This window comes from Mirounga leonina, unplaced genomic scaffold (genome assembly GCF_011800145.1).
Source record: "Mirounga leonina isolate KUSES-001 unplaced genomic scaffold, KU_Mleo_1.0 Mir_168, whole genome shotgun sequence".
Classification (NCBI taxonomy): domain Eukaryota; kingdom Metazoa; phylum Chordata; class Mammalia; order Carnivora; family Phocidae; genus Mirounga; species Mirounga leonina.
In genome coordinates, this window is record NW_023270426.1 from 11,206,982 (window position 1) to 11,225,713 (window position 18,732).

Consider the following 18,732-nt stretch of genomic DNA (forward strand, 5'->3'; position numbering starts at 1 on the left):
GGGAGAGGGAGAAGCAGGCTCCCCGCAGAGCAGGGAGCCCGATGCGGGGCTCAACTGCAGGACCCTGGGATCATGACCTGAGCTGAAGGCAGTCGCTTAACCAACTGAGCCACCCAGGCGCCCTAGAGCTTCTCTTTATGCTATACTTTCAAGGCCAGCTCTTTGCAATCCATTAGGAAATGCAGCTCCAGAAATCTTGGTATTTACCTTTCAGGTACAAGATCTTGCACGTATGCACAGGGAGTGAGCAGCACAGGTAAATCAGACCGATGTTTATTAATGAGAAAGTGTTTCCTCATCTGACTTAACACAGAGCCACAGTTCTTTCTAATATGTGATATACTTTTGCATACATATAGACTTATTTTCCTTTCAAATGAATTATTTTCAAAATTCCCTCAGAATTTTTTCTGGCTGAAGGGCAGGCTGCACTGCAGTCTTATTCCTGGATTAAGTCAACGGAGTCATTTGAATTAGCCACTCATAAGAGCACTTCAATATGCTGTTTTTAAATGTATAACATTCTCTGTACTTTCTTCCTATATTATGTACATAATACCACTCTATGATTAACTTAGTTTAAGATGATTAACATATAAAACCATGACTGACTACCTCTTTGAGATCAGGCTAATTTGGGGTAATGAAATTGTTCTGAATTTGAATTTTGGTGAAGTCTGAACAATTTTGTAAAACTTTACTAAAAGTCATTGAATTGTATAATTTAAATGGTGAATTTAAAAATGGTTATGTAAATTCTATCTCAGTAAAAAAAAATTTTTTAAGCCATTTGGCATTATTTCCTACTTGAATTTGAGATGAATGACGTTTTCCAAGCAGATTTTATGCTGGGCTAAAATCCATGCCTGTTTGTAGATGTTCAGTAAGCGCTTCCTATAACTGAGTTTCCTTTCACATACCTGATTTTATAACAGTTTGGGTAATTCCACCGAACACCCCCCAGAAAAACCAAATAAGTTCATGAGTTATCTGAAGCAACTCACATATCATGGAGAATAAATTAAAAGTTTTCAAATGAACTCTAGCTTTAGTGGTGAGCAGTCTTTCCCTATTTTAGCTGATAACCCCACAAAAGAAAATGAGGGGGAAAAATTAGGGTTTTAAAGGAAAGACTATGGATCATGCTATGTATTAAGATGTACAATCACCCATGCAAGAGGGAACCTAGATCAACAGGGAGACTCCAGTGAGTTGGAAGACCAGCTACAGCTCATAGAGAAACATCTGGACAGTTAGTGATCATGAGTAGAGTCTTGCCACAGGCAATAAGTGGTTAGTGTGAGGGTAGGCCCCAACTTTGGACTCAAAGCAGTACTCTGGGTATTCTAGAAAGAAACTCAAAGACTAACAAGATAGGCTACTAACATAGAGATATGGGCACAAGAATAAAAAATGGGAAGCCATTCCAAGTGGATTCAACTTAGAGGTTGACTACAAGGCACAGTGGCAGAGCCCAGCTTCTAATACTGAGGTAGAAGGTTAAAGTGAGCTAAGCCATAGGCTGACCTAAAGTGGATTTGCCTGAGAGACTTACCTAGACTCCTTAAATTTTCCTTGATTTGTTCCAGAACCCTGACTGGAGATTCAGGTAGGGGCTAAGTGGCCCTAGCTGTAGGGAATAGAGAGCTATAACCCGGGGAGCCCAACACATCATTACAGTGTGTTTAACTGGGATGCGCAACCACTCAGTCATAGACTAGTAAAATATTTAGGCTGATTGAGACCTGCTTGTTTCTCTGCCCGCCCCTTTGGGCAGAAATTGCAACTTGACTCTTATCTCCCCTCCCTTCTTACACCTGCACTGTGGAGTCTGGAGAGGATACTTTCTAAGATTGATTTGCCTACAGGAAAATTTGGGTTCAGGACCACTTGTTTGTAACATCCAACTGAATATGCTAAGATAATTGGAAAGGAACTTTCTAGAACATGGTGTTCCTATTTATGTCTAAAATCTAAATCTTTGGGCGCCTGGGTGGCTCAGTTGGTTAAGCGACTTGCCTTCGGCTCAGGTCATGATCCTGGAGTCTCTGGATCAAGTCCCGCATCGGGCTCCCTGCTCAGCAGGGAGTCTGCTTCTCCCTCTGACCCTCCCCCCTCTCATGTACTCTCTCCCTCTCTCTCATTCTCACTCTCTCAAATAAATAAATAAATCTTTAAAAAAAAAAAAACAGATATTAAAATCTAAATCTTCAACTGATGAATCACTGAACACTACATCAAAAACTAATGACGTACTATATGTTGGCTAATTGGATTTAAATTAAAAAAGAATAAAATCTAAATCTTAAAATTTAGAAAGCTATAACATGGAGGAAATCGTTTGTCAATTTATAGACTAAATTTTTAAAAATCATCAATCTCTCTCCTTCACTCTGCTCACAAACCTTGGCAAGATGCTGATAATGAACTTCAACCCAGTACCACTTTTCAATCAGCCCTCTTCCTGCATACAACCCCACAGAATCTCATGCTTCCAATCACATTAACATGATGACTTCAATAGTTTACCATCCTACCAAAATAAGAAAAACACAGCAAAAAATAAATCACAGCAGAATGAAAATTCTACTTATTTATAGCCTGTGAGTCCCCCAAACCAGAATGAAAGTATATAGGGTGAGTGTCCAAAAACAATTTTGCAAGTCAATACAATAAATCAGGCCCAGATGTCACAAACACAATAAATCAATTGAAACTGCCAAACCACTTTTCTCAACCTACTGGATTTAATTAAAGCCACCACTCAGTTCATGAGAGGCCTTCTAATAGAGAAGATAATATCACTCAGGCTCAGCCATCCACCCAAACCTGATGTGGGAGATGCAGTATGTTAAATTTTCATCTACAGGCCTGTTGAACGTGGCAGAGTTTACTCCACGTCTGCAGCAATGCACGGCAGTCCCTTTTAGATACTCTTCTCAGCCTCCCAGAGCACTCATGGAGAATGCCATCCATCAGCCTTTGCCAATGGAACACAGCAAGTGCCACATAAATGCTGCAGGAATATTGACTGTCTGGTCCTTGATTTTGTATTAAGAATACAGCACCATCACTGAAAATTAGACGAACATATTTAATCAAACGTGTAAGACAAGGGGCAACTCGGTGCTTGGTGTTTTAGATTCTTCAGGGAATCTTCCTAAGACAGCCCAACGATAGCTCATTGTCTATACAGATCTGTTCCCAAACAACCAGTAAATGCCACTCAGGAGAAAGGAAGAAGGAGGGGGGAGAAATGAAGCACTCACAAGCGGTTATGAATTCACAAGGCTGACAAAGGGCACAGGTTTCCAGGCATCTTCTAGGACTGGAGGATAGGAATCTCATTGGCCCTTAAATAGAAAAGATCCCTTGAGTTTAGTACAGAGAAGACACAGAGACACTCAACCAAGAGGTTGTTGTAACTTGAAGGCTCACGTTATTTATCAGGAACAATCTCTAAACTCAGTCAGCAGACGCCTTCCTGGCATTTTCCTTGTGTATACTTGGCTCCATTTTATAAAGACAGAACAGACTATGTTTGGCATTTTTGCCTTGAGTTATTGACATGTTTTAAATTATGCTGTTTTATGTCCATTCTTAATAGAACAGAAATCTGCTACAAACGATCTTTATTAACAGACTGCCTCAGGTGCTGAGACTCTCGATTTAACAATGTCTCCAAACAGACAGGCAGGGAGCTTGTTAATAGCCTTTTCCAACCCTTTGGCTTCTGTGAGACATAAGTGGATTACGGAGGTTTGTTTGTCAGGCTATCTTTTTACATCGCTGTCTGAATAATTGCCACAAAGGCCTATTGCTTTGGCTAATTAACAAAATGTACAAAATCCTGAACATAGAACTTTTATTGATTAGCCATCTCCATGGGAAGCTTTTGAACCCCCATGACTGCTGGCCCCAGACAGATGGTCTTCACGATGTTACACACTGGACCATAGCCTGTTAATATAACAAGGACTTGTCTTAGCACTTTGGGCTGCTCAGAAAGTGCCACAAGAAATCATGTTTATTGGTTATAGCTTAAAAATCAGTATCCTTGGGATGAGACAAATTCTTATGTAAATTTCACCATTTGTTTACTATAAAACAATACAATCTGTTCCATTTTTTTTTCATAGAAATGGATCCTTGAAGAGGTGGTTTCATTTATTAAAAAATATATGGTTAAGAAGCAAAGTAAGTTTCATCTGCATGAGGAAAAATAGGAGGATAAAACATGAAGGAAAAGTCAGAAACATGGAGTAGACATGAGTTAGTTTATTGTTTAAACAGTTTTCATTAACTAAATAATTATTTCAACAAATACTTCATGGCTTGTGTTCCAGAGGTCAGTTTTAGGCACTGGGACTAACCTGGGAGCAAGAAGACAGTATCCCTGCTCTTGTGGAACTTTTAATACCGAGGGTAACAGATTTTTTAAAAGCCCGGGTATTGAGGCTCAACAACTATATCCACCTTAGATTACACTTAACTTTTCTTAAAAAAAAGCAAAAAATTCCATAAGATAAAAAATTCTGTTTGATGACACAGGAAGTTAGATTGGCCATGGGAAATTAATTAATTACAAGATTTTATGTAATATTCGGTAGGCATATACTGGAAAAGATGCTACAGACATTTTGGGGAGTTTGAAAAGACAAAGAACCCTGTGTTAAGGAAATTTTGGAGAAAAATTTATCCTGGACAAGTTTACATATGTGGTTATAAGCACATGCACATGGGCATTTGTCAACATGAAAGTGAACTGAACAAAAACGAGATGAGCACCTGTCATGCATGCATCAGCCTCTCTGCTCAATGCTAAGTATTAAGATGAGTATTTTTAAAAAAAAAATTTTTTTTTTTTTTAAAGATTTTATTTATTTGCGAGAGAGAGAATGAGAGACAGAGAGCATGAGAGGGAGGAGGGTCAGAGGGAGAAGCAGACTCCCTGCCGAGCAGGGAGCCCGATGCGGGACTCGATCCCAGGACTCCAGGATCATGACCTGAGCCGAAGGCAGTCGCTTAACCAACTGAGCCACCCAGGCGCCCTTAAGATGAGTATTATAGCAGCTATCTTCAAATATAACAAAAACAAAAACAAAACAAACATCACAGTGGAGGACCAAAAGGTTATGTAGGTCAAGATCAACGTGCTAACAGAATATGATAGTTTGAAAGTTCTTCAGGTGAGGATAGATAATGCCAGGAAAAGGCAATCTCTACTGTACCAGCAGCTCCTTCTAAAAGCCACTAGGGGGGCGCCTGGGTGGCTCAGTCGGTTAAGCGTCTGCCTTCGGCTCAGGTCATGATCCCAGGGTCCTGGGATCGAGCCCCGCATCAGGCTCCTGGCTCAGCAGGGAGCCTGCTTCTCCCTCTCCCTCTGCCTCTCCCCCTGCTCATGCTCTCTCTCTCTCTGTGTCTCAAATGAATAAATAATATCTTTAAAAAAATAAAAAAATAAAATAAAAGCCACTAGGAATTGACATAAAAGCAGAGACCTTTTTTTTTTTAGATCAACTGCAATAATAATAGCAACACCAATAATTAATAGAAACTACAATTTGGGGCACCTGGGTGGCTCAGTCGGTTAAGCGTCCAACTCTTGATTTCGGCTCAGGTCATGATCTCAAGGTCATGAGATCAAGCCCCGAATCGGGCTCAGGCCTGGGCACGGAGCTTGCTTAAGAGTCTCTCTCTCCCTCTCCCTCTGCCCCTCCCCTCTACTCTCTCTCTCTGGAAAAAAAAAAAAAAAAAAGAAAGTATAATTTATTAAGAACTTACCCTGTTCCCCATTTACTTTGTTTATGGTTTACATTCATGAACGTCATTAATCTTAACACCACAGAAGTAAGTATTACTATCACTTCTATTTCACATGTGAGGACACAGAGAGCAGCAATTTGCGCAAGATCACAAAGCAAAGAAGAGGTAGAGTCAGTATTTAAACCTAGAACCAACTCCGAAGCCCATTCCTTCCTCTGAGCACTAAATTTGCCAGGGCCTTGATCGATGGATGCACAGGCATTTTTAGTGACTGTGGAGTGGGGTAGGCTGCGATTCATCACCCTGCCCACCCAGTTGTTTTCCCTGTGTTTTGCAAGAGATCATGTTTAAGGTAAACTGGCTGTCACGTGCCTAGACACCAGTGATTTACAATTACTTCTTTATTAAGAAAACGTTCGGCGTGTGAGTGGTCTCTCTCTGAAAAAATGCCAACAAAGAGGCCCTGTCAGTTTTTTGGCAGAGGCACATCTAAACACATAAAAACAAGTTTAAACACTATCATTTATGCATAATTCTTTCTTGGCATCATCTCTCACTTGCCGCAATTTGCAGCCAGAAAACACTTATTTCTACTTTTCTTACTCTAGAAATAATCCAGCCTTAAGTGGATCTAATTCCTCCCCAGAAAAGAAACAGCCCTGTCAGGACTTGGTTGTGTGTGCTGTGTTGGAGACATCAAGGTTCCCGTTTACCGAACAGCTGCAGGGACTCTCCCAAAGCTGGTGCAAAGCCAAAACTCTGTACACACCGAGACCTGGAGTCTGGAATGACAGACACACAGCTGCCTGTGGCCAGGGCCACAGGCATAAGAGATGGCCATGGCTCGACCAGAGTCAGGCAGCACCAACACCAATCCTTAATCCAACTGCTTCTATGTTAAATATCACAAAACGGGTCCAAAATGGCACGCTGTCTCAATGGAAGGCAGTGATGGGGCGGGGGGGGGGGGGGGAGGTGGCAGCAGTTTGAGGGGACAGGCAAGAGTAAGTGGCTCTAAGTCCTTTGTCAGGTCCTGCTACGGAGCTGATTTACTGCCATGAAGCCCTCTTGCTGCAAATAGTTCATAAAGCCTACGACCTGAGTACTTGCCCATGGGACCACAATAACATTTATCTAGCATAAATTAATGTGTTTCAACCACTAATTCGATTTGGCCGTCTCATTCCTCGGGTTTTGGCAAAGCCTCGCCTTGCTCTGAAGTCACTTGGTGACTCACACAAACGGCTGTGTTTGCTAAGGAGTCACACACACACTAGGAACAAAGCGTGCTATTAGTCGAGCAGTCATAAAAATATACCTCCAGAGCACGTTTGGAGCTGTGCTAATTGAAACTTCCTCTTTAGAGGAGCCTGATCAAAACCAGCTGTAGGAGTCAAGCAGGAGCCGATTTCAACATCACATTAAAAGCCCAGCGGATTCAGAAAGAGCTTCGGGTCTCAAAGAAGAGGGCATTCCGGCCCGGACACGGGTTCTAATGGGCTCCCGACGCGACATGCTTGCAGAGGGAGCTTGTGACCGGACCCTGGCGAGCGGTGGAGAGAAACTTCTCCGTGAGCAAATTCGAAAAAAAAAGAAACCCGTGGTGCAGTTCCCCTCCTAAAGCCAGCCTTCTTGAGGAACATGTGGGAAAAACCACAAAAGCCTAGTCAATTTAGGAAAATGAAGTGAGATATTGTTCGGAAAGGGGAAAAACAAGAAGTTAAGTATCTTCCTTGGCAATAGAGCCTCTTAAGAACATCCCATTTGTATTAAAAAAAAAAAAACAAAAAAAACCCAGAACGTCCAACGCACAGAGGAGCAAACGAACAAAACCCAAATAAAAAGCAAAAACCTGGATGAAACACAAAAACACAGACTATATTTAAAGAGTAAAATGAGAACTATCTCATCCTCTCTGGCTGTATGTGAGTTTCTCATTCCAAGACAGAAGGAGTGCATTCTGCCAATGTGTGTAGAAGCAAAATCCATCCATAGGTTTGCAGAAGATGTGCAATAATCACGCATTTTCTGTGTTTGCTTTACTTGAGGTGGGTTAGCCATTTGTAAAGGGAGCTCTCACTGATACATAAATATAAATAACATATTCTGTCCATCAGATATGGGAATTTTATTTAAGTTAGATGAGTGGAGTGACTGGAAATATTAAAAGCAAGTTTTGTTTTATAACACCTTTAAGTAGCATATAAATTAGGAAGGACTGCTGGTCTTTTTAATTTATTTACTCATCACTTTAATGGAGTGTCTAGTTTGGGAGCTATGTCACAGTGATTTGTAAAGATAGAGGGTGGGGAGGTTTATTTATGTAGACGTGGAAAGGATCATTATGTTTTATGGCACAAAAGGATGAGAGTTAACTATATGTAATATATGAAATATAATGATTTTTCTGGGAGATATAATTATAGCCCCACAAGTAATAAACATAAAAGTTGAAAATTTGCTTCATTTCCACCCTCTTTTTGGAATGGATTAAGTGGCTAACCTCTCCTTATTATTTTTCCCTCTTATCACACATAAAACATATTAAACTGACTCACTGACTTTAAAAACAAAACAACCTCACAAAAGTAGAAGTGAGATAGTTATATAATTCTGTCTGCATTCCTTTTTTGTGCGTAAAAATTTGCATCCAGAGTTTAACACTCACTGACATAAAATGTGGCCTCCAGTGTGGGTGATATGGTCTTCTGAATTGGTGCAGGTATGAGTAGAAAATAGTTCTAATGCTTCTTTATTATTCATATGACTTGTCAGATACTGAATCATTCTCAATGCATAATGCAATTCACAGTTGGAATGCTGTGCCCTTGATTTTATTTATCTTGTTTGTCCAAGTACTGTAGACGTTAGGGAGGCTTAAATTTAGTGCTCTTAAGCCTGATGAAGGAGGCTGAAGAATTTGGAAATTTTCCTAAAGATATATCAAGATTAAATGACGAAAAAAAATAGCATGTAAATAAGCCAAACACAACAATATTCAGATTTAAAAGGGGGTCTGGAAAGAAGTTATTGACCCAGCTTATCCCAATTTTCTCACTAAAATATTTTCTTTAAAATTCAGAAAGGATAAATCCTCATGTGTTGTCAGCACAACTCAACTTGAAGTTAACTAACACCAGAATCAAGAAGGTTCCAATTACATAAGAATTAAAACAACACAAAATAAAATGATTTACAGGTTCCGTACAATTAGAAACCGTGGAAGTCCACTCAGCAGTGATTTAAAGCTCCTCATTTCTTTCCTGCTTTTTCACCCCTGGCTCAGAAAACCTGCCTGTAGTAAAACCAAGCCAGGCAGCTCTTCTCAGACTGAGGGCGCTATGTTCTGAGGCCCCACATGCTGTCCTCTCCTTCCCTTCAGGTTAGCTGGCCTTTCTGACTGAAAGCAGAAAGAGACAGTCCACCGAAGCTCACAGAAATGCAGGCAGAGTCGGTGGGTTGCTCTGGGAGGTGGTGTTACATATTCAAAAGTTAAAACGCAAATGCAGGGTCAGCACCCAGGGAAGGATTCCCCTCAGGCCAGCGGGACTGTAGTAGATAAAAAGCTGCTAAAGTCTGGAAATTAGGCTAGGAGTTGAGCATGCTCTTCTCCCTGAGAGGAGGAAGAGACCAGAAGCCACGAGAGTGTGTAAGGGTAAGCCCAGATAAATCTCTCTTCATTCTAGGATAATTTTTAAAAATTCATTATGAAGCATATGAAAAATAGTACGTAACAAGAAAAAAATATTTTTCGTTGTATATTTTCAAATGAAGAGCAGATCTCTGAAATGATGAGTTACAAGAATCAAATATTAATTTAGACTATTATTTGGTAGCCTCATGTGGCAAAGCTGGCCGGTCTCCCATTTTTCCCGGGCTATGCAGCTATAGGTACATTATTTCTCAGACTCCCTTAGGGATGTGTGGTCAAGACTAAGGTTTCCTCAGTGGAAGGTGAGCAAATGGATGTCACTGGATGAAAAAAAAAAAAAAAAAAACTAAACTAAAAACACTTGCTCTGAACATCTACTTTTTTCCTAGTGATCAGAAATTGTGATAACTGAGAAGGACAAAAATGGACCACCAAGGATTAGGAGACCCATGCATTTGTGTCAGGACCCTGAAAGCTACACTCCAGGAGTAAGACTGATTTGGATACAGACACTGTTGCAAAGATGGACACCAGCTTCAAGTCACTTTAATTCAGTTTTCGAGACTGAAATGACCCCAGATTGCTAGTGCCCGTAGTTGTCTACTAAAACCAAATGTAAAAATTACATCATATTCATCCTCAATTGACCGATTTTTCTCAAGTGAAGTTCACTGGGTACAATTTACATTCAATTAAATTCTCTTGTTTTAGTGTATAGTTCTCTGAATTTTGACAAACACATCTGAGTAACTGCCTCCATGATAAGGATATAAAGTTGCCTCATGTCTCTTTGCCATCATTTCTCCCACCAACCCCTTGCCCACAGCAACTGATTTGATTTTTGTCACTGTGGTTTTGTCTTTTCCACAACGCCATATAAATAGAATCATGCAGTATGTTGGCTTTTGAGTCTGGATATTTTCACTTAGCATAATGCATTTGAAATTTATCTCTGTGTTTAAATGAATCATTTTTTTTTCAACTTTATTGCTAAGCAGTATTCCATTGTATGAATGTACCATAGTTTATCATTCATCAGTTCATGGGCATTTTAATGGTTTCCAATTTCTGGCATTTTAAAATAAAGCATATATATATATATATATATCTCCCATTTATATTTATAAATATCTCAAATTTATATTTATACATGGTAAATATACAGGTTTTTGTGTGGACATAAATTTTTATTTTTCCTGGATAAACTCCTAGATGTGGAACTGCATCTGGTAAATATGTATTTAATTTTTAAAGAAGCTACTTTTAATTAGTTTCCCAAAATGGCTGTAACCATTCTGCATTCCCTCCAACAATGTATGAGAATTCCAGTTGCTTCATGTACTACTCACTGCACTTGGTGTGGTCAAGTTTGTTTATCTGTTTGTTTTTCAATTAAAAAAAATTAATGATTCTAGGGCGCCTGGGTGGCTCAGTTGGTTAAGCGACTGCCTTCGGCTGAGGTCATGATCCTGGAGTCCTGGGATCGAGTCCCGCATCGGGCTCCCTGCTCGGCGAGGAGCCTGCTTCTCCCTCTGACCCTCCCCCCTCACATGCTCTCTCTCATTCTCTCTGTCTCAAATAAATAAATAAAAAATCTTTAAAAAAAAAAAAATTAGTGATTCTAAATGTACATTGGTTTCTGTTCGTGGTTTTAATTTTTGACTTCTCCTCATGACTAATGATGTTGAATTTCTTTTCACGAGCTTATTTTCCATCACTTTATCTTCTTTGGTGTTCAAATCTTTTGTCCATATTTTTTATGGGTAATTCCTATTGAATTGTGAGAACTTTTCATATATTCTGGATACAAGCCCTTTATCAGATATACATTTTGCAATTATTTTATCTTATTCCATGACTTGTCTCTTCAGCATCTTTCAAAAAGTAGAAATGGTTAATTTTGATCAAGTCCAATCTATCACTTTTCTCTTTTATGGTTTGTGCTTTTTGTGCCCTAAGACATCTTCATCTAACCCAAGGTCAGTAAGACTTCCCCTGTGTTTTTTTAAAAAGTGTTATAGTTTTAGGTTTTACATTCAGGTCTATTCAAGTTATCTTTTGTTTATGGTGTGACGTATGGATTGACTTTCATTTGTTTCATGCGTCTCAATTATTCCAACAACAGTTACTGAAAATACTGATTTTTCCATTGAATTGACTTGAAACCTTTTTGAAAATCAACTGACCATATGTGTGTGGTCCTATCTATAGACTGCTTACTCTATTTCAGTGATACATACGTTGTCCCTTCTCTTTATCTCACTGTATTGAGTGCTGTAGGTCTTACAGTTAGGTACCTTCAGTCTTGTAATTGATTTTTTCCCCCACTTTTTGGGGAGCTATTCTAGCTTCTTTGCTTTTTCTAAGTTTTATAATCAGCTTTTCGAATGTCACATGCACAAAAAGTTTCTTGCTATTATGCCTACCACTTTTGGTTTCTCCAAGCTATGAACATTGTTTTGTAGTTCTCAACAGACAAATCTTACACACATTTTGTTAGATTTGCCACAAAGTATTCATATTTTGGTGTTACTGTAAACGGTACTGTTTTATTTAAATTCAGTTTCTCATTTTTCATTACTAGTGTAGTGATAAGTGATTTTTGTATATTGGTTTTGTCCCCAGTGTTCTTGCTCAATTCACCCATTAGTTCCAGTAGCTGTTTTACAGAGTCTTTGTGATTTTTTTATGGCAGGCCATCATGTTATTTGTGAATAGAGACTGTTCTATTTTACATCTACTCGATGTAAATGAAAGGATTCAGAATTTTGGAGAGTGCCGAAGGAGGTGAATCTGTACCATTTCTTTCCATCAGCTCTTTACCCAGTAGGACTTTTGTGCTATCCTATTAATATCCCTCTAATGCAGACAGGGCTATCCTGATTTATATGGAGATGAGATGGCCAAAGACTGTTCTAAGAGAACGTTGGAAAGAGGCAAATGCCTCTCTGACAAATCTACTTCTGGCTGACTTCTACCCCAAGCTGCTCACCCTATCACACCCTGCCCCCATATACATAATCAACACATATAAACCAGTTCACTAATAGTATCCCCAAGGGAGAGCTTCAAGATTCTCAGATTTAGGGTATCTTTAGTTTCTCTTTTCTTTTCATTCAGAATCAGTTTTGGTGGAGATAGACAACAGTCCCTATTAGTACATATCTTGTTAGCACCTACACCTAGAGACTGGAATATTTTTTGTATGCTTTCTCTGAAAGCCAACAGAAGATAATAGATGCTTTATTATTATAATGATTCCTCTTCCCCACCACCCCCAAATCAATATCTTTTATACTTTTTTTTTAAAGATTTTATTTATTAATTCATGAGAGACAGAGAGAGAGACAGAGGCAGAGGGAGAAGCAGGCTCCCCGCGGAGCAGGGAGCCCGATGCGGGACTCGATCCCGGGACCCCAGGATCATGACCTGAGCCGAAGGCAGCCGCTTAACTGACTGAGCCACCCAGGCGTCCCAATATCTTTTATACTTGCAAATTATTTGCTGAGAGTTACTTTTCCATTTAATGAGATTTGGGTCGAATATACCTGATTGTAAGAACTCTATCTGAATGTTTACTTTTTATTTATTTTTACATCCTGAAAAAATTTTTTAAAAGTCTAGTATTTGCTGGTGAGAAAGAAAACAGGTGCTGCATTTATAAAGCTCCAGGAAATGTATAATGAATAAGGTATAGCAATATTAACAATGGATCAAATAGAAGTGAAGATAAAAAGAAATAAAAAGGAAAATGGTGTACCTAATAACCAAATAAAAATTCACTAACTGACTAGGCCAGACAATCAATAATCAGCAACCAGGTAACTAGTAGGGGTGTTAAGAGCAGTTATAACATCAAGTATGATACCAGCCATAGCAAGTACTGTATTCTTTTTTTCTTTTTTTTTTAAGATTTTATTTATTTGAGAGAGAGAATGAGATAGAGAGCATGAGAGGGGGGAGGGTCAGAGGGAGAAGCAGGCTCCTCGCAGAGCAGGGAGCCCGATGCGGGACTCGATCCCGGGACTCCAGGATCATGACCTGAGCCGAAGGCAGTCACTCAACCAACTGAGCCACCCAGGCGCCCAGCAAGTACTGTATTCTATGTGGACAGAGATGTGCCAATACTAATGGTAGACAAAATGGAATTTAGTGTCTCGGCAGTCAAGGAGCGGTGCCCCCCACATTTCCTTTTAAGAGCACTTGCTGCCAGGGCAAGCGGAGAGATTACTGGCTGACATCCTGCAGCTGCTGCATCTTCGGATTCCTCACGGGATTTGTTCGAAGGCCGTGCATCCCCTGAACGGCTCGCGGCAGCCTGAGTGTGATGGAGGTCGTGGAGGAGGGCTATTTCTGCCCAGGGCGGGACTCCTGGATACTGTACAGAATGCCACATTAGGCTACTTGGTCAATGACATCATACCCATCAGGGAGGAGGAGCCCGAGGTGGCTGGCACACCTGACGCCAGCTGCAGACACAGAGCTACGGTCTTGCTACTATGGCTCTGGATTTCTCAGTCTCTTTACACTTCTTTGTTTACCTCAGACTTCGAGACCCTGTGGCTTTATGACTAATTATCTAGATGATCTTCTAAGTGGATTCTTTCTTTGCTTAGTTGGCAGTGCCTGCCTTTTGCATTTTTAACGTCTCGATCCTGCGCTGGTACAGACTCTCTGAGAAGTAGATACCAAAACAAAATTTTTGTTGTTGTTGTTAAAGATTTTATTTATTTATTTGAGACAGAGAGAATGAGAGAGAGAGAGAGAGAGCACATGAGAGGGGGCAGGGTCAGAGGGAGAAGCAGACCCCCTGCCGAGCAGGGAGCCTGATGCGGGACTCGATCCAGGGACTCCAGGATCATGACCTGAGCCGAAGGCAGTCGCTTAACCAACTGAGCCACCCAGGTGCCCCCAAAACAAAATTTAATGTGTAAGAAGTTATTGGGGGAAATCTTAGGAAGGAACGAAGGAGGGGAAAGAGGAATAAGCCTGGAATGCCTTCAGTATATGATACTGGTCTGTCTCCTGTGAAAGTGGAGAGAGAAGGAAGGAGGATTAAGTAGACAGAGATTCTGACAACAGTAAAATTCTGAGCAAGTCTCAACCATGTCAAAAGAGAGTCCTTGACTAAAGGTTGACAGGATAATTCCATGCTGAACAGAAATAACTTGTCTCTAGCACTCTCATTGTGTTCCATTCTTGGCTGGGAGTAGTTTGGTTTAAGTGGATCCAAATGTGGCATCTGAAGGCTGTCAGTCAACTGTTTTCCCTGGCAGTTGCTTTTGAAGGAAGATATGAGCCGTATACTTCCTTGACTGCCACAGTCTACCCTACCTCTTAGACCATGCAGGTCTACATCATGTATGTTGAATAGGGACTCCATGGTTACTGTAAGCATCCTTTCCTGAGAAGGAAACTCAGAAGAGGGAGTTCGTGAGACAAACTGTTTAAGCTCAGAGGATTTACACAATATTGTTAACAAACCATTGAGGGACATATAATTCTTGAACAAATTATCTCAGGGACCAGAATAAAAGGAATAAAAATACTGTCAGTACTAATGAGCATTGGGTTCAGATGTGTATGACTGAAAACTTTAAAATAATTGGAGCTTTATAAGATAACATTTTGTCTCACACAGTTACACACACACACACAGACACACACAGTTTTTATGGCTGATATGTCAGGACAACTTCATAGCATCTTCACGAATCTACGTTCTCATCTTTCTCCACCACTATCCTCGGTATGGGGGTTTCCACTTTCAAGGTCATGTTATGATTCAATATGGCTGACAGAGCTCTAATGATCATGTTTTGTGTGCCAGATAGAAGAAAAGTAAAACAGTAAGAGTGCATACCTTTTCTTTTAGGAAAGCTTCCAGAAAATCTCATGTAACACTTCTGTTTGGATCTCCCTGCCTAGACCCAGAGCCATCATATAAGACTTCACTATTGTGCATACATAATACTATGAGAAACATTTCACATAGTAATGTGGCAGATCTACCAGAATTTATTACATGGTCACACCTAGGCAAAAGTGAAAAAGAAATATGCCAGAATATCATTAGACATCTGTTATCAAGGAAAAAAAAAAGAGGATAAGAAAGATTTAGAGAGAGATTGGGAGATAAGTAAATGTTTCTGCTGCACTAATCAAATTATCTTCTGAAACTAGTATATCTTTGATACAAAATCAAAACTGAACACAACAGTATCAGAAAATTACAGATATAGGGGCGCCTGGGTGGCTCAGTTGTTAAGCGTCTGCCTTCAGCTCTGGTCATGGTCCCGGGGTGCTGGGATCGAGCCCCGCATCGGCTCCCTGCTCCACAGGAAGCCTGCTTCTCCCTCTCTCACTCCCCTTGCTTGTGTTCCCTCTCTCACTGTGTCTCTCTCTGTCAAAGAAATAAAATAAAATCTTTTAAAAAAAAATTACAGATATAGTATACTGATGAAAATGCATGTAAATAAAATATTAGAAAAATAAATCTGTCATAGCATAAAAGGCAATAAATAATACAGCTTAACCAATCCAGATTTGTCTCAGGAATTCAAGTAAAAATCATGAAATTCACCATATTATGTGACTAAATGAGATGAAGTGATCATTTCAATACGCATAGAATTTTTTTGATAAAAACAAAACCTGATTAATCTTTATAAAATATTTACAAACTGTAAGTAGGGGATTATTAAAGAGTATCTATTAAAAACTTCAACACACATCATAATGGTTAAACTTGAAAAGCATTCTTATTTAAAAACAGACAAAAATTATATATGTCAATTGACACTATTTGGCATTTTTATGAAGTCCCTAGCCTATGCAAAAATACAAAAAACGTTATCAGGTTTTATAAGAGAAAATGTATGAACATTTGTGGATGATATGATTGCTTTACATATAAAATTCAAGAAGCTTTAGAGATGAACTGTTAGAACTAAAAACGAGGATTTAGTAACTCTGCCGGAATCTAAGACCAACATTCAAAAATTAAAATCATCCCTTTAGTAATCCATGAATACCCAATCTAATAATGTAACAAAGCCAAAATACCATTTATAGAACCAATAAATATTTAAAGATAAATATAAATAAATCTAATTAAGGATGCATAATTATAAGGAAAATTATAATATATTACTAAAAGAAATAATTTTTGAAAGCCTGAATTAATGAGATATATCATGTTCATGACAGCAAGATAATATTTAAAGATGAATATTTTCCCCCAACTTCATCTGTAAGCTTAAAAGCATTTTCAAAGAAAATCCCATCTGTTTATTTCATTTTTATTAACATGGCAAGCTAATTCAAAAATTTAGGTGAAGAGTAAAAAGCCAAGAAAACTAAGGCCATTTTGTAGAACAATAAGAAGAGGTAATTTCCCTAGGAGATATCAAGAGTTATCAAAAAGTCATAGCAGTTATAATGTTACAACATAGTGACTTTTTGATACATTGCCATGTAAGTCACCTAGTCCTTGTGTGGTACTGTGTTAGGAAAGCCCTACAAAATGAACATATTGTGATAGAAAGAAAGCTCCCCTGCATTTCCCAGTGCTCCTGGGAGGAGCATCACACCCATCTGAGAAACTCTGCTGTAAAGGATTCCTATCCCAGCACATACATGCGCACTAGCAAGCACGGGGAAGATTCTCACTTCAGCCACTAAAATGAACAAATCTGATTTTAATGGAGAAGTCATCCAAACATAATGTTGAGTAAAAAAATTAAGTTGCAGCAGCATATTATATATAGCATGTTATCATTTATATGACATTTAAACATGTAAAAATACTGGATATGTTGTACATTTACAAACATCTCGCAAAGTACAAAAACCAGAGTTTTTGTGGAGAGTGTCTATACCAACTCCAGAATTTTGGTTACCTCTGGGGAGAGAGAGAAGAGAATGGGGGAGAGGGTTAGGATGGCTACAAAGGTACCTAATACTGCTTCTGTGAAGTTTTATTGCTTTCAGGAAAATCTACAGCAAATATGGCAACGTAGTGATATTTGTTAAACTTGAGTGGGAGACAATCAAGTATGTTAAATTATTCTCTTTAGTTTTCTAAATGTTTTAAGTTCCCCCCCCCCAAAATGGGTGAGGGGAGGGAGGTAAGGTAATCCTATATTATTATATGATAAAACAAGCCAAATATAGAAGCACAGTTTCCTTACCATCAAGGATTCACTTTTAAATTATAGGTAATAGCTGGTAAATTTTGGGAGCTATTTGGAAGATGCAATTCGTTGCATCTCCCTCATTTACTCCTTCCCCTTTGTATGGACTCCAGCTAATCCCCCAATTCATGTGCTTGCATTCTCTGCAGCTGTGTGCTAATTCTAGACTAAACCCCTCAAATTAGCAATGGATAATAATACACTAATTAAAACTGGAACACAAAGCAATTTTTCTAGAAGCAATGTGAAAAACCTCGTTGATTATTATCTGTATACTATAACAATTTTAGAGGTTCGTTACTGAAGCTTAAAAGAAAAATACACTAAGATAGACATACTCAAAGTTGCTTCTTGAGTAGTGTTGATTTTACTTCTCAGCTTTGGCACATGCACAGACATCACTAATTCTGAATCTCCTTCTTCCTCTTCCCCAAAAAGTTCCATAACAAATTCATCAAAACAACCACCACCACCAAAGCCAAGTGAGATAGCTCATATATTTAGAAAGAATTTTGTTACATTCATAATACAAAATTACCTGCTCTAGCTATTTACTTTCTCTTTGTAAAGCTATTTGACAATTGCCTGATCCCAGATAGATGAAATAATATTGCTTCCTTTTTAAAATTAAGTAATTCTACAATGTATTATTCCTAAATTATTGAACAAAAAAGATAATTGAGAGGACACTGTTTTTCTCAGTCTTGACTAGATGTATAACTCTGGAAGTCCTTCAATATTTAGAACTATTTAGGACTTATAGCTTCATTAAAACAAAATAAAATGATACATAATTTAGCAATATAAATGTTATAATTAACTACCTAATCATTACAACACAACAGACTTAAAAAGAATTAGAATTAACAGAGTATATGCTAGAGATTATGTTTCATAGAATGATTTCCAGATTCACTCAACTTCAATGAGTACGTAAGGCACTTTTTTATTCTCTGAGCTTGCATAATCTGCAAGATAAAAAATGTTAATATGCCATTTCCACTATTGTCTTTTTCTGTTTAAAGGGAGTTTAGGAAATTCGGACATTGTTCATTATAAAAGATACTCAGAGACTCTTGATTCTAGAAAGAAAGGAGAGGAGTAGGGAGGGAAGGAAAA